At 39.4% G+C, this 14,958-nt stretch overlaps 1 pseudogene; it reads right to left on the reverse strand.

Moving 5' to 3' along the window:
• Positions 1-7,893: 7,893 nt before the first annotated feature.
• LOC118884636 overlaps positions 7,894-14,958 on the reverse strand; it is a 33,899-nt pseudogene continuing 26,834 nt past the window's right edge.

Raw genomic sequence — 14,958 nt, forward strand, 5'->3', positions numbered from 1 at the left:
TGCTACATCTTCTTTATCCATTCATCTGTCAATGGACACTTAAGTTGCTTCCATGTCCTGGCTGTTGTAAATAGAGCTGCAATGAACATTGTGATACATGACTTTTTTAAATTATGGTTTTCTCAGGGTATATGCCCAGTATTGGGATGGCTGGGTCATATGGTAGTTCTATTTTTAGTTTTCTAAGGAAACTGCATACTGTTCTCCATAGTGGCTGCATCAATTTATATTCCCACCAACAGTGCAATAGGGTTCTCTTTTCTCCACACCCTCTCCAGCATTTACTGTTTGTAGATTTTTTGATGATGGCCATTCTGACCGGTGTGAGGTGATACCTCATTGTAGTTTTGATTTGCATTTCTCTAATGATTAGTGATGTTGAGCATCCTATCATATGTTTCTTGGCAATCTATATATCTTCTTTGGAGAAATGTCTATTTAGGTCTTCTGCCCATTTTTGGATGGGTTGTTTGTTTTTTTTGATGTTGACCTTCATGAGTTGCTTGTAAATTATGGAGATTAATCCTTTGTCAGTTGCTTCATTTACAAATATTTTCTCCCATTCTGAGGGTTGTCTCTTTGTCTTGTTTATGGTTCCCTTTTCTGTGCAAAAGCTTTTAAGTTTCATTAGGTCCCATTTGTTTATTTTGTTTTTATTTCCATTTCTCTAGGAGGTCGGTCAAAAAGGATCTTGCCGTGATTTATGTCATGGAGTGTTCTGCCTATGTTTTCCTCTAAGAGTTTGATAGTGTCTGGTCTTACATTTAGGTCTATAATCCATTTTGAGTTTATTTTTGTGCATGGTATTAGGGAGTGTTCTAATTTCATTCTTTTACATGTAGCTGTCCAGTTTTCCCAGCACCAATTACTAAAGAGGCTGTCTTTTCTCCATTGTATATTCTTGCTCCCTTTATCAAAAATAAGGTGACCATATGTGCATGGGTTTATCTCTGGGCTTTCTATCCTGTTCCATTGATCTATATTTCTGTTTTTGTGCCAGTACCACACTGCCTTGATTACTGTAGCTTTGTAGTATAGTCTGAAGTCCAGAAGCCTGATTCCTCTAGCTCTGTTTTTCTTTCTCAAGATTGCTTTGGCTATTTGGGGTCTTTTGTGTTTCCATACAAATTGTGAAATATTTTGTTTTAGTTCTGTGAAAAATGCCATTGGTGGTTTGATAGGGATTGCATTGAATCCGTAGATTGCTTTGGGTAGTATAGTCATTTTCACAATGTTGATTCTTGCAATCCAAGAACATGGTATATCTCTCCATATGCTTGTATCATCTTTAATTTCTTTCATCAGTGTCTTATAGTTTTCTTCATACAGGTCTTTTGTCTCCTTAGGTAGGTTTATTCCTAGGTATTTTATTCTTTTTGTTGCCATGGTAAATGGGAGTGTTTCCTTAATTGCTCTTTCAGATTTTTCATCATTAGTGTACAGGAACGCAAGAGATTTCTGTGCATTAATTTTGTATCCTGCTACTTTACCAAATTCATTGATTAGCTCTAGTAGTTTTCAGATAGCATCTTTAGGATTCTCTATGTGTAGTATTATGTCATCTGCAAACAGTGACTGTTGTACTTCTTCTTTTCCGATTTGGATTCCTTTTATTTCTTTTTCTTCTCTGATTGCTGTGGCTAAAAATTCCAAAACTATGTTGAATAATAGTGGTGAGAGTGGGCAACCTTGTCTTGTTCCTGATCTTAGTGGAAGTGGTTTCAGGTTTTCACCATTGAGAATGATATTGGCTGTGGGTTTGTCATATATGGCCTTTATTATGTTGAGGTAAGTTCCCTCTATGCCTACTTTCTGCAGGGCTCTTATCATAAATGGGTGTTGAATTTTGTCAAAAGCTTTTTCTGCATCTGTTGAGATGATCATATGGTGTTTATCCTTCAGTTTGTTAATATGGTGTATCACATTGATTGATTTGCGTTTATTGAAGAATCCTTGCATTCCTGGGATAAACCCCACTTGATCATTGTGTATGATCCTTTTAATGTTGGATTCAGTTTGCTAGTATTTTGTTGAGGATTTTTGCAAATATGTTCATCACTAATATTGGCCTGTAGTTTTCTTTCTTTGTGACATCTTTGTCTGGTTTTGGTATCAGGGTGATGGTGGCCTCGTAGAAGGAGTTTGGGAGTGTTCCTCCCTCTGCTATGTTTTGGAAGAGTTTGAGAAGGACAGGTGTTAGCTCTTCTCTAAATGTTTGATAGAATTCACCTGTGAAGCCATCTGGTCCTGGGCTTTTGTTTGTTGGAGGATTTTTAATCACAGTCTCAATTTCAGTGCTTGTGATTGGTCTGTTTATATTTTCTATTTCTTCCTGGTTCAGTCTCAGAACGTTGTGCTCTTCTAAGAATTTGTCCATTTCTTCCAGGTTGTCCATTTTATTGGCATATAGCTGCTTGTAGTAATCTCTCAGGATCCTTTGTATTTCTGCAGTGTCAGCTGTTACTTCTCCTTTTTCACTTCTAATTCTATTGATCTGAGTCTTCTCCCTTTTTTTTCTTGCTGAGTCTGGCTAATGGTTTATCAATTTTGTTTATTGTCTCAAAGAACCAGCTTTTAGTTTTATTGATCTTTGCTATCGTTTCCTTCATTTCTTTTTCATTTATTTCTGATTGGATCTTTATGATTTCTTTCCTCCTGCTAACTTTTGGGTTTTTTTGTTCTTCTTTCTCTAATTGCCTTAGGTGTAAGATTAGGTTGTTTATTTGAGACGTTTCTTGTTTCTTAAGGTAGGATTGTATTGCTATAAACTTCCCTCTTAACACTGCTTTTCCTGCATCCCATCGGTTTTGGGTCGTTGTGTTTCATTGTCATTTGTTTGTAAGTATTTTTTCATTTCCTCTTTGATTTCTTCAGTGATCTCTTGGTTATTTTGTAGTGTAATGTTTAGCCTCCATGTTTTTGTATTTTTTACAGATATTTTCCTTTAATGATATCTAGTCTCATAGCGTTGTGGTCAGAAAAGGTATTTGATATGATTTCAATTTTCTTAAATTTACCAAGGCTTGACTTCTGACCCAAGATATGGTCTATCCTGGAGAATGTTCCATGAGCACTTGAGAAAAAAGTGTATTCTGTTGTTTTTGGATGGAATGTCCTGTAAATATCAATTAAGTCCATCTTGTTTAATGTATCATTTAAAGCTTGTGTTTCCTTATTTATTTTCATTTTGGATGATCTGTCCATTGGTGAAAGTGGGGTGTTAAAGTCCCCTACTATGATTGTGTTACTGTCGATTTCCCTTTTTATGGCTCTTAGTATTTGCCTTATGTATTGAGGTGCTCGTATGCTGGGTGCATAAATATTTACAATTGTTATATCTTCTTCTTGGATTGATTCCTTGATCATTATGTAGTGTCCTTTGTTGTCTCTTGTAATAGTCTTTATTTTAAAGTCTATTTTGTCTGATATGAGAATTGCTACTCCAGCTTTCTTTTGATTTCCATTTGCATGGAATATCTTTTTCCTTCCCCTCACTTTCAGTCAGTATGTGTCCCTAGGTCTGAAGTGGGTCTCTTGTAGACAGCAAATATACAGGTCTTGTTTTTGTATCCATTCAGCCAGTGTCTGTCTTTTGGTTGGAGCATTTAATCCATTTACAGTTAAGGTAATTATCAATATGTATGTTCCTGTTACCATTTTCTTAATTGTTTTGGGTTTGTCTTTGTAGGTCTTTTCCTTCTCTTGTGTTTCCTGCATAGAGAAGTTCCTTTAGCATTTGTTGTAAAGCTGGTTTGATGGTGCTGAATTCTCTTAGTTTTTGCTTGTCTCTAAAGGTTTTAATTTCTCCATCGAATCTGAATTAGATCCTTGCTGGGTAGATTAATCTTGGTTGTAGGTTTTTCCCTTTCATCACTTTGAATATGTCCTGCCACTCCCTTCTGGCTTGCAGAGTTTCTGCTGAAAGATTAGCTGTTAACCCTATGGGGATTCCCTTGTATGTTATTTGTGTTTTTCCCTTGCTGGTTTTAATATTTTTTCTTTGTATTTAATTTTTGATAGTTTGATTAATATGTGTCTTGTGTGTTTCTCCTTGTATTTATCCTGTATGGGACTCTCTGCGCTTCCTGGACTTGATTAACTATTTCCTTTCTCATATTAGGGAAGTTTTCAACTATAATCTCCTGAAATATTTTCTCAGTCCCTTTCTTTTTCTCTTTTTCTTCTGGGACCCCTATATTTCGAATGTTGGTGCTTTTAATGTTGTCCCAGAGGTCTCTGAGAGTGCCCTCAATTCTTTTCATTCTTTTTTCTTCATTCTGCTCTGCAGTACTTATTTCCACTATTTTATCATCGAGGTCATTTGCCTGTTCTTCTGCCTCAGTTATTCTGGTACTGATTCCTTCTAGAGAATTTTTAATTTCACTTATTGTGTTGTTCATCTCTGTTTGTTTGCTCTTTAGTTCTTCTAGGTCCTTGTTAAACGTTTCTTGTATTTTCTCCGTTCTAGTTCCAAGATTTTGGATCATCTTTACTATCATTACTCTGAATTCTTTTTCAGGTAGACTGCCTATTTCTTCTTCATTTGTTTGGTCTGGTGGGTTTTTACCTTGCTCCTTCATCTGCTGTGTGTTTCTCTGTCTTTTCATTTTGCTTAACTTACTGTGTTTGGGGTCTCTTTTTCACAGCCTGCAGGTTTGTAGTTCTCATTGTTTTTGGTGTCTGCCCCCAGTGGCTAAGGTTGGTTCAGTGGGTTGTGTAGGCTTCCTGGGGGAGGGGTGTAGTGCCTGTGTTCTGGTGGATGAGGCTGGATGTTGTCTTCTGGTGGGCAGGACCGGTTCCAATGGTGTGTTTTGGGGTGTCTGTGACGTTATTTTGATTTTAGGCAGCGTGTCTGCTAATGGGTGGGGTTGTGTTCCTGTCTTCCTAGTTGTTTGCTATAGGGTGTCCAGCACTGTATCTTGCTGGTCGTTGAGTGGAGCTGGGTCTTAGTGTTGAGATGGAGATCTCTAGGAGAGCTTTCTCTGTTTGATATTACGTGGATCCAGGAAGTCTCTGGGGCCAGTGTCCTGAATTTGGCTCTCCCACCTCAGGGGCACAGGCCTGACACCCGGTCGGAGCACCAAGACCCTGGCAGCCACATGGCTCAGAAGAAAAGTGAGAAAAAAAGAAAGAAAGAAAGAAAAAATAAAATAAAATAAAGTTATTAAAATAAAAATAAAAAATAATTATTAAAAATAAAATTAAAAAGCAATAAAAAAAGAAAGAAAGAAAGAAGAGAGCAAGCAAACTAAAAAAACAAATCCACCAATGATAAGAAGGACTAAAAACTATACTAAAAAAGGAAACAAAAAAAATCTTGCAGACAGAACCCTAGGACAAATGGTAAAAGCAAATCTATACAGACAAAATCACACAAAGAAGCATACACATACACACTCACAAAAAGAGGAAAAGGAAGAAAAAATATATATCATTGCTCCCAAAGTCCACTGCCTCAATTTTGGGATGATTCATTGTCTATTTAAGGTATTCCACAGATGCAGGGTACAAACATCAAGTTGATTGTGGAGATTTAATCTGCCGCTCCTGAGGCTGCTGGACGAGATTTCCCTTTCTCTTCTTTGTTCGCACAGCTCCTGGGGTTCAGCTTTGGATTCTGCCCCGCCTCTGTGTGTAGGTCTCCTGAGGGCGTCTGTTCTTCACTCAGACAAGACGGGGTTAAAGCAGCAGCTGATTCGGGGGCTCTTGCCCACTTAGGCTGGGGGGAGGGAGGGGTACGGAATGCGGGGTGAGCCTGCGGCGGCAGAGGCTGGCGTGACGTTGCACCAGCCTGAGGCGCGCCGTGTGTTCTCCCGGGGAAGTTGTCCCTGGATCACGGGACCCTGGCAGTGGCGGGCTGCACAGGCTCCCAGGAGGGGAGGTGTGGATAGTGACCTGTGCTTGCACACAGGCTTCTTGGTGGCTGCAGCAGCAACCTTAGCGTCTCATGCCCGTCTCTGGGGTCCGCGCTGATAGCCGCGGCTTGCGCCCGTCTCTGGAGCTCATTTAGGCGGTGCTCTGGATCCCCTCTCCTCACGCACCTGGAAACAATGGTCTCTTGCCTCTTAGGCAGGTCCAGACTTTTTCCTGGACTCCCTCCCGGCTAGCTGTGGCGCACTAGCCCCCTTCAGGCTGTGTTCACGCAGCCAACCCCAGTCCTCTCCCTGGCATCCAACCGAAGCCCGAGCCTCAGCTCCCAGCCCCCGCCTGCCCCGGCGGGTGAGCAGACAAACTGCTTGGGCTGGTGAGTGCTGGTCGGCACCGATCCTCTGTGCGGGAATGTCTCCGCTTTGCCCTCTGCACCCCTCTTGCTGTGTTCTCCTCCACGGCTTCGAAGCTCCCCCCTCCACCATCCGCAGTCTCCGCCCACGAAGGGGCTTCCTAGTGTGTGGAAACCTTTCCTCCTTCACAGCTCCCTCCCACTGGTGCAGGTCCCGTCCCTATTCTTTTGTCTCTGTTTTTTCTTTTGCCATACCCAGGTATATGGGGAGTTTTTTGCCTTTTTGGGAAGTGTGAGGTCTCCTGTCAGCATTCAGTAGGTGTTCTGTAGGAGGTGTTCCACACGTAGATGTATTTCTGATGTATTTGTGGCGAGGTAGGTGATCTCCACGTCTTACTCTTCCGCCATCTTGTAGGTCTCCTGGTAGTCTTTTTAATAACTGCTTTTGTCACCCGGTTAAGTCATGCAGTTACCACGTAGTTAGAAATTTCTGAAAGGATATTATTGTTAACAAAAGAAAAGCTCATTCTTACATAAATAATATCCAGTACTTCACTGGGAGACTACTGTTCAAAAGGCCCTGGCCAAACAACTTCTAAACAAAACACAACCCCAGGTTGTTTCCAGCCCACTGGGAATGAAGCCATATACGGAAGATGAGGCCTCTAAATGAGGACATAAATTCAGGGCGAGTTGGGGCCATTGGCAATGCTTAGAATCGCCAGCCGGACTCCAAAGAGGGAGCCCAAGTGGTTTTTTTCTGGGACACTCTACTTGAATTATTGTTCAATTAGTCAACACAATAGATCTTCAAAAGAGGACAATTAATTAACATGTTAAGGAGGTTACTGCATTCTTTAGACTATATGTCATAATTGTGGTCAGTAAATTCCGGCAGTCTTAACAAAAATAGCCTCCATCATTTGCAGGTATGAAGATAACTTAATTCTCTACCGGGCTTTTTATGTTTGCTGGAGGACAATATGCAATTGACAAGTTATAAATGATACTGTCTTATGTTATAAAAATACTAGCTTTTTTCATTTATTATGTTTACAGGCATTCACTGCTTGAGTCAAGGTTAGGCTTGTTAAGTGATTAAAGGCAATTTTATTACAGCAGCATGTAGTTATTTTATTCTAAAAGAATAAAATGCATAAAGAGAATGGTTTTTTTGTTTGTAACCTGTAAAACTGAGTTATTTTGCTGATTTAAAATACCAATAACTCACTTGAGGACCATGCTACCTCCTGAAAATGCCATATACCTGCTTCTTAAATGTGTCCAAGCACCTGATAGATCTGTCCAGAGCTGAAGTGGCAAGTGACTGACTGCTCTTAGACAAAAGGTGCTTTCCCAGGGCTACAGCTGACTGTGCTGGGAAACAGCCATGGAGCAAGGCAGCACAGGCAGAGGGAAAAGACTTTATTTAAAGGCAAAATGCCCAAATGGCTCTCTGACATAGCTAATTTCTACTATCACTTATTAGCTTATATATGATCCCCTAACTTTTTTTCTTAAGGGGCTGATTTGGATTGACTTGTTGAGAATGGTGTCCATTATCTATTAAGTCATGAGAGAGAGATTTCTGTGGTTACATGTAAACTTGTGATAGGTCTGCAGATGAAGAGGTGGAGAGGGTAGTGAAGAAGTCAGCCGCAGTCCGGTCCGGTCTATGAGAAGGTCACACCAGCTTCATTGTACACCTTGAAGACTTTCTCGATGGCGCTGACATAGGCAGCTGTTCTTGGGTCCAATCCTAGGTTACACCTCATGGCTGTGCACATGATTTGCCTGGCAGAGCGCTCCATGGTGTAAGCTAAGCCAGAGTGCACGATGTCTTTCTCAGAGACACCCAATATCCTGTCTTGGAACTCTGCTGTGGGTACAATGGGAATAGTTCCACCGTGCTTTCCAAATTTCCTTTCCAAACTCTCTTGAACAGACATGAGCAAGTGGTAGTTAGAATCTCTTTCATATTTGAAGGTCTAATGGCCATAGCTGACGTGATTTAGATTCTTCAGCCACTCAAAGTAAGATACTGTCACTCCTCCAGCATTCAAGTAGAGATCTGGAATAACCATGATGTTCCTCTCTAGGAAAATCTTATCAGCTTCTGGAGTTGTCAGTCCGTTGGCACCTTCAGCAATAAACTTGGCTTCTTAGCTTTGACTCTGGGTGTATTGGACTTGGTCAGCTGCTTCTCGCTGGCAGCAGGGATCAGTACGTCACAGTCTGCCTCCAAGATGCTCCCTTCATAGATCTTTGCTTCGCTCTCCCGGATCTTGAGGTCCTCCACCAGCTTGTCCTCCATGATGCTGGCGCCGCGGTCGATGAAGGCCCTCCACCATCTTGAAGCAGTTGGCGTTGTCCTCGCTGTCGGCCGCCGCCTCACTGTAGTGTCGCCGGCCGGGCGACGTGAGCCCCGGCTGCGGGGCGGCGGCGGCTGCGGTGGGCTGCTAGTGGGCCCCGCCCGGCCGAGTTGGCCGCCGCCGAACCTAGGGCTGCGGGCCCGACACAGGATAGCAGCAGCGCTTCACCCAGGCACTGGTACAGGGCGGCGCGACGGAGGCCGCGGAGGAGAGGCGCTATCACAGGCCCGGGGACGGACAGAGGGTTTTGTAAGTCCTAATGTAGGAGCCCCATCAAGTGATGCTGAGCACGGCATCACTTCCGAGTGGAGGTGGTGGCCGGTGTGTCATAAGACTCATCTACCTGTGGGGAACTCAGGCGGACAACCCCACCGACATTTTCATTTCCTTATGAAGTCAACTATGCACGCTTTGAGGAACAGAATACCAATTAGGACATTTGGGGCATGAAAGTAATTTAGTGGGTGAAGACACAAAAATATCATCATCACTTCTGTTGCTTACAGCAAATTAGCAGGTGGCCCAGAGAATGAGAGAGCTGATGCACATTGTGCATTCACGAGCCCAGTTCCCCAAGGTGCAACAAGAAAACATGTTCATCATGGAAGCAGGCATAGCTTCTGGACATTTCAGCACTTATTTTAAAAAGTGTGGAAATAACTTTTGCTTTAATGTGAATCAGATCTGAAGCTGGGTAATAATTTTCTTCCTCATTTGAGTTGCCTTTAACTCTCAATTCAAAACTATATTACATTGATTAGAAACATACAGAAATCAAACTAAACAATTATTCACACACACTTTATGATAGATAGAAAGCCACTTTATACTTTGCCTTTATGAATGACAATTTAAAGAGGCTTACAGGTGATTGGATCACCCTAGCCAATTTACATAAATGCAATTTGTGGAGAGATTTATATTGCCAAATTGGATGAGGTACATTTTTGAGTTTGCATAAAGTGTTCTGCAAATTGTTCCATTTTCTTACTGTACGCCCCAGGTTTCTCAACACAGGAACTCTATTGGATTTACATTCTCTGTGTGGGAAATGATTGATGGAACTGAATGAAAGATTCAGTGTAAAAGATGAGCATCGCTGAGCAGAAACAGGCTTCAAAGTGACTTGCCTTATCAGAAGCCCAAAATGATTCATGTATAATAATTAAAACAGTGTGATGCTGGCATAAATAGATCGGTTAAACAATATACATTATCTTTAAAGAGACTCTGATGTGATGCATATAATAAAATGAAAAGGAATAGATTATTTTAAAAAAATCATTGGGCTAATTATCTATATAAATAAGCACACACAAACACACATGCACATATACACTCCTTAGAGTTCTTATCTAACATCACAAGAAAAAATATTCTGAGCTCTTTTAAACATCTATACTTACACTTATACTTAAATCGTAGATATCACAAAAAAATCTACAAATATATTAGGCTAATAAATAGATAAGAAAGGTATTTATAATTTTTAAAAAATTCCTAGAAGAAATAATACAATAAGCCCTAGTATACTTAGCCCTACAAAACATAACTTCTGTACGTCAAAGGCACTGCAAAGAATTAAAGATCACATGACAAACTAAGAAAAAGCTTTACAACATTTATTACAGAATAATAGTTAATATAGAGATATTTAAAGTATGCATATATCATACAAATCTTGAGAAAAAACAGTAAAAAAATAAATAAAATAGGAAAATGACATGGATGGATATTTTAAGGGAAAATGAAATACTGATAATTACTAAAAGATAAATTATCCAGTAATAAAAAATATATCAATTAAATACCAGGCTGCAATGAACACTCAGAATCTTTCTGCAGATTGCGTGCACTGTGAGACAGAGGGGAGGAGTGTGCTTATTACCCTGGCTTCATCCTTGCCAACTCACCTGGTTTGATTGTTCCCTTCTATCGTTGGCCACAGCTCCTGCCAACTGTCACTTTCTATTTAGCAATTTCCTCAGGTTTCAGACAACCACCCAGCCCTTTGCCCCTACAGAAGAGGTGGCATAGGTTTTTCATGTGGCTGGCCTCAGAGTACCATAGCTTTCTTACGTGGCTGGCCTCAGAGTACCATGCCCTGTTGGTTGTCCTTAACATTTTCCCACATCTTTGTAAAGAGCACCTCAATTACCCTACTGAGTTTAACATCGGTTTACTGTTAAGATATATCAAAATAAATGGGAAAACACCTCTTTTTTGTTACAGAATCGTGACATTATCTTAAGAAAATTATATTTTAGCCCATATTCCAGTTTGAGTTTCTTCTCAGGCTTTATGCACTTATCTGTAAAATTTTAAATGGATATTAATTTAAACATTAAATGAACAAAGATTTATTTCCCATTACATCAATTTTTAAAAATACAAACAAGAGAAAAGATGCTTTTACTATTCATTACTTAGTTTGTATTAATTTACAATTATTAAAATTTTAATTTAATAGCATTGCTAACTCAGAAAAATTATTTCATCTTTAGAGTGAATTGAAATGAAGTAAAACTAAGCATTATGAATATGTATTTGAAAAATAACTTTTTAATGTAAAGTTGTTAACTTGTTGTCATTGACACCACCAAAACAAAGATGAACATCCACTAAGTAACTGGATGTTGCAACAATGGCAGAGCACCATTAAACTAGAAATTTTGTAAAAACACTTCAATACAGTGAAGATAGCAAGAAAAATAGGAAGTCAACATATACCAACTGATGGAAATTCTGCTTGAAACAATAATCATAAATTAGAAGTAAACTGTATAATAATAGTTAACATGGAATTAAATATATTCATAAAAGCATTTAACAATATGAAAAACCACCTTTATTCATAAATTCAGAAATTAATAATAGAAATGAACAACAACAAACAAAACCCAAAAGAATAAAAATGAGATTTTAAAAAAGGATTAAAAAGGATAAAATGGAAAGTAGAGGAAAAGGAAGACAGGAAAGGAAGGAATAACATTCATGTTATTTCAATTACTGAAGAATAAAACAGTGGAACAGAAATAGTGTTTAAAACTCTAAGAAAACTTTCCACATTTTGACTCACACACATACACATGTACACTAATGTCATATATATCTGGTAGACACATTATGTATTATGTGTATATACACACGTGTTATATGTGTATATTCACAATGTGCATTATGTGTGTATATACACATGCATATCTTCTAAAGTCAGTATCATCTTATTTAATAAGGAACAGTAGTGATATTTCCAAAAAGAACAAGGCAATTGTGCCTACAATCTCTGCACTAATCAGCACTTTAATGCAAATACTAGTCAAAGTAATTGATCATGAGAAATGACTTAGAGGCATAAGAATAGATAAAACAGATAAAGAAGCAGTAAAACTATCTTTTTTTTTTTTGCCGTATATCTGGAAAACTCTAAGGAATCTAAAGAATCAATTAATAGGGCTTCCCTGGTGGCACAGTGGTTAAGAATCCATCTGCCAATGCAGGGGACATGTGTTTGAGCCCTGTTCCGGGAAGATCCCACATGCTGCCAAGCACCTAAGCCCGTATGACACAACTACTGAGCCTGCGCTCGAGAGCCTATGAGCCACACTACTGAAGCCCACACACCTAGAGCCCATGCTCTGCCACAAGAGAAGCCACTGCAATGAAAAGGCCATGCACTGCAACGAAGAGCCCTGCTCGCTGCAAGTAGAGAAAGCCAGTGTGCAGCAACGAAGACCCAATGCAGACAAAAATAAATAAAATAAATTTATAAAAACAAAAGAATCAATTAAGAAAAAAATTCAGTAAGGTATGAGGGTATGTAAGTAACATAAAAACATTAATAGAACCAGATAGAGGACCGGTTGAGGAAAAGTTTGAAATATTTCTCAAGGACAAAAGAGTAGACTCAAACAAATGGAAAAACATCACCTGTTCTTAGGGTAACTCAATGTTATAAAGATGTTAGTACCATCCAAGTTACTTTCTAAATTTCATCTCACTACTCACCAAAACGAAAAATAACAGCAATTTTTTTCATGGACTTAGATTAATGGGCACTAAACTTTATATAGAAAAGGGAAATTGTAAGACTAGCAATGAAAATAATAAAAAAATAGGGAAATAATCTGTATCAGATATTCCTATAAATTAGCTAGAATTCAAATAGTTTCCTATGGTTCATGGAGAGAAAAATAGAATTCTGCCATAGAATAAAAAGTCAAGAAATAGGGGGGACCTTTAAGATGGTGGAGCAGTAAGATATGGAGATCACATTCCTGCCCACAAATACAACAAAAATGCATCTACATGTGGAACAACTCCTACAGAACACCTACTGAACGCTGACAGAAGACCTCAGACTTCCCAAAGGCAAGAAAATTCCTTCGAACCTGGCCGTTAGGCTGACAGGGTCGTGGTGCTCCGGCTGGGTGTCAGGCCTGAGCCTCTGAGGTGGGAGAGCCAAGTTCAGAATATTGGTCCACCAGAGACCTACCAGCCCCATGTAATATTAAACAGTGAAAGCTCTCCCAGAGATCTCCATCTCAACACTAAGACCAAGCTCCACTCAACGACCAGCAAGCTACAGTGCTGGACACGCTATACCAAACAACTAGCAAGACAGGAACACATACCCACCCATTAGCAGAGAGGCTCCCTAAAATCATAATAAGTTCACACACACCCCAAAACACAGTACCGGATGCGGTCCTGCCCACCAGAAAGAAAAGATGCAGCCTCTTCCACCAGAACACAGGCACCAGTCCCCTCCACCAGGAAGCCTACACTAGCCACTGAACCAACCATACCCACTGGGCGCGGACACCAAAAACAACAGGAATTATGAACCTGCAGCCTGCGAAAAGGAGACCCCACACACAGTAACTTAAGCAAAATGAGAAGACAGAGAAATAAACAGCAGATAAAAGAGCAAGGTAAAAAACCACCAGACCAAACAAATGAAGAGGAAATAAGCAGTCTACCTGAAAAAGAATTCAGAGTATTGACAGTAAATATGATCCAAAACCTTGGAAATAGAATGGAGAAAATACAAGGAGCGTTTAACAAGGACCTAGAGCAACTAAAGAGCAAACAAACAATGATGAACAACACAATAAATGAAAGTAAAAATTCTCTAGAAGGAATCAACGGCAGAATAACTGAGGGAGAAGAACGGACAAATGACCTTGAAGATAAAATAGTGGAAATAACTACTGCAGAACAGAATAAAGAAAAAAGAATGAAAAGAATTGAGGGCACTCTCAGAGACATCTGGGACAACATTAAATGCACCAACATTTGAATTATAGGGGTCCCAGAAGAAGAAAAGAAAAAGAAAGGGACTGAGAAAATATTTGAGGAGATTATACTTGAAAACTTCCCTAATATGGGAAAGGAAATAGTCAAGTCCAGGAAGCACAGAGAGTCCCATATAGGATAAATCCAAGGAGAAACACGCCAAGACACGTATTAATCAAACTATCAAAAATTAAATACAAAGAAAAAATATTAAAACCAGCAAGGGAAAAACAACAAATAACACACAAGGGAATCCCCATAAGGTTAACAGCTGATCTTTCAGCAGAAACTCTGCAAGCCAGAAGGGAGTGGCAGGACATATTTAAAGTGATGAAAGGGAAAAACCTACAACCAAGATGACTCTACCCAGCAAGGATCTCATTCAGATTCAATGGAGAAATTAAAACCTTTACAGACTAGCAAAAGCTAAGAGAGTTCAGCACCACCAAACCAGCTTTACAACACATGCTAAAGGAACTTCTCTAGGCAGGAAACACAAGAGAAGGAAAAGACCTACAATAACAAACCCAAGACAATTAAGAAAATGGTAATAGGAGCATATATATTGATAATTACCTTAAATGTAAATAGATTAAATGCTCCAACCAAAAGACATACACTAGCTGAATGGATACAAAAACAAGACCCGTATATATGCTGTCTACAAGAGACCCACTTCAGACCTAGGGACACATACAGACTGAAAGTGAGGGGATTGAAAAAGATATTCCGTGCAAATGGAAATGAACAGAAAGCTGGATTAGCAATTCTCATATCAGACATAATAGACTTTAAAAAAAGACTATTACAAGAGACAACGAAGGACACTACATAATGATCAAGGAATCAATCCAAGAAGAAGATATAACAATTGTAAGTATTTATGCACCCAACATAGGAGCACCTCAATACATAAGGCAAATGCTAACAGCCATAAAAGGGGAAATCAACAGTTACACAATCATAGTAGGGGACTTTAACACCCCACTTTCACCAATGGACAGATCATCCAAAATGAAAATAAATAAGGAAACACAAGCTTTAAATGATACATTAAACAAGATGGAC

Source organism: Balaenoptera musculus, chromosome 19 (assembly GCF_009873245.2).
Source record: "Balaenoptera musculus isolate JJ_BM4_2016_0621 chromosome 19, mBalMus1.pri.v3, whole genome shotgun sequence".
Classification (NCBI taxonomy): Eukaryota; Metazoa; Chordata; class Mammalia; order Artiodactyla; family Balaenopteridae; genus Balaenoptera; species Balaenoptera musculus.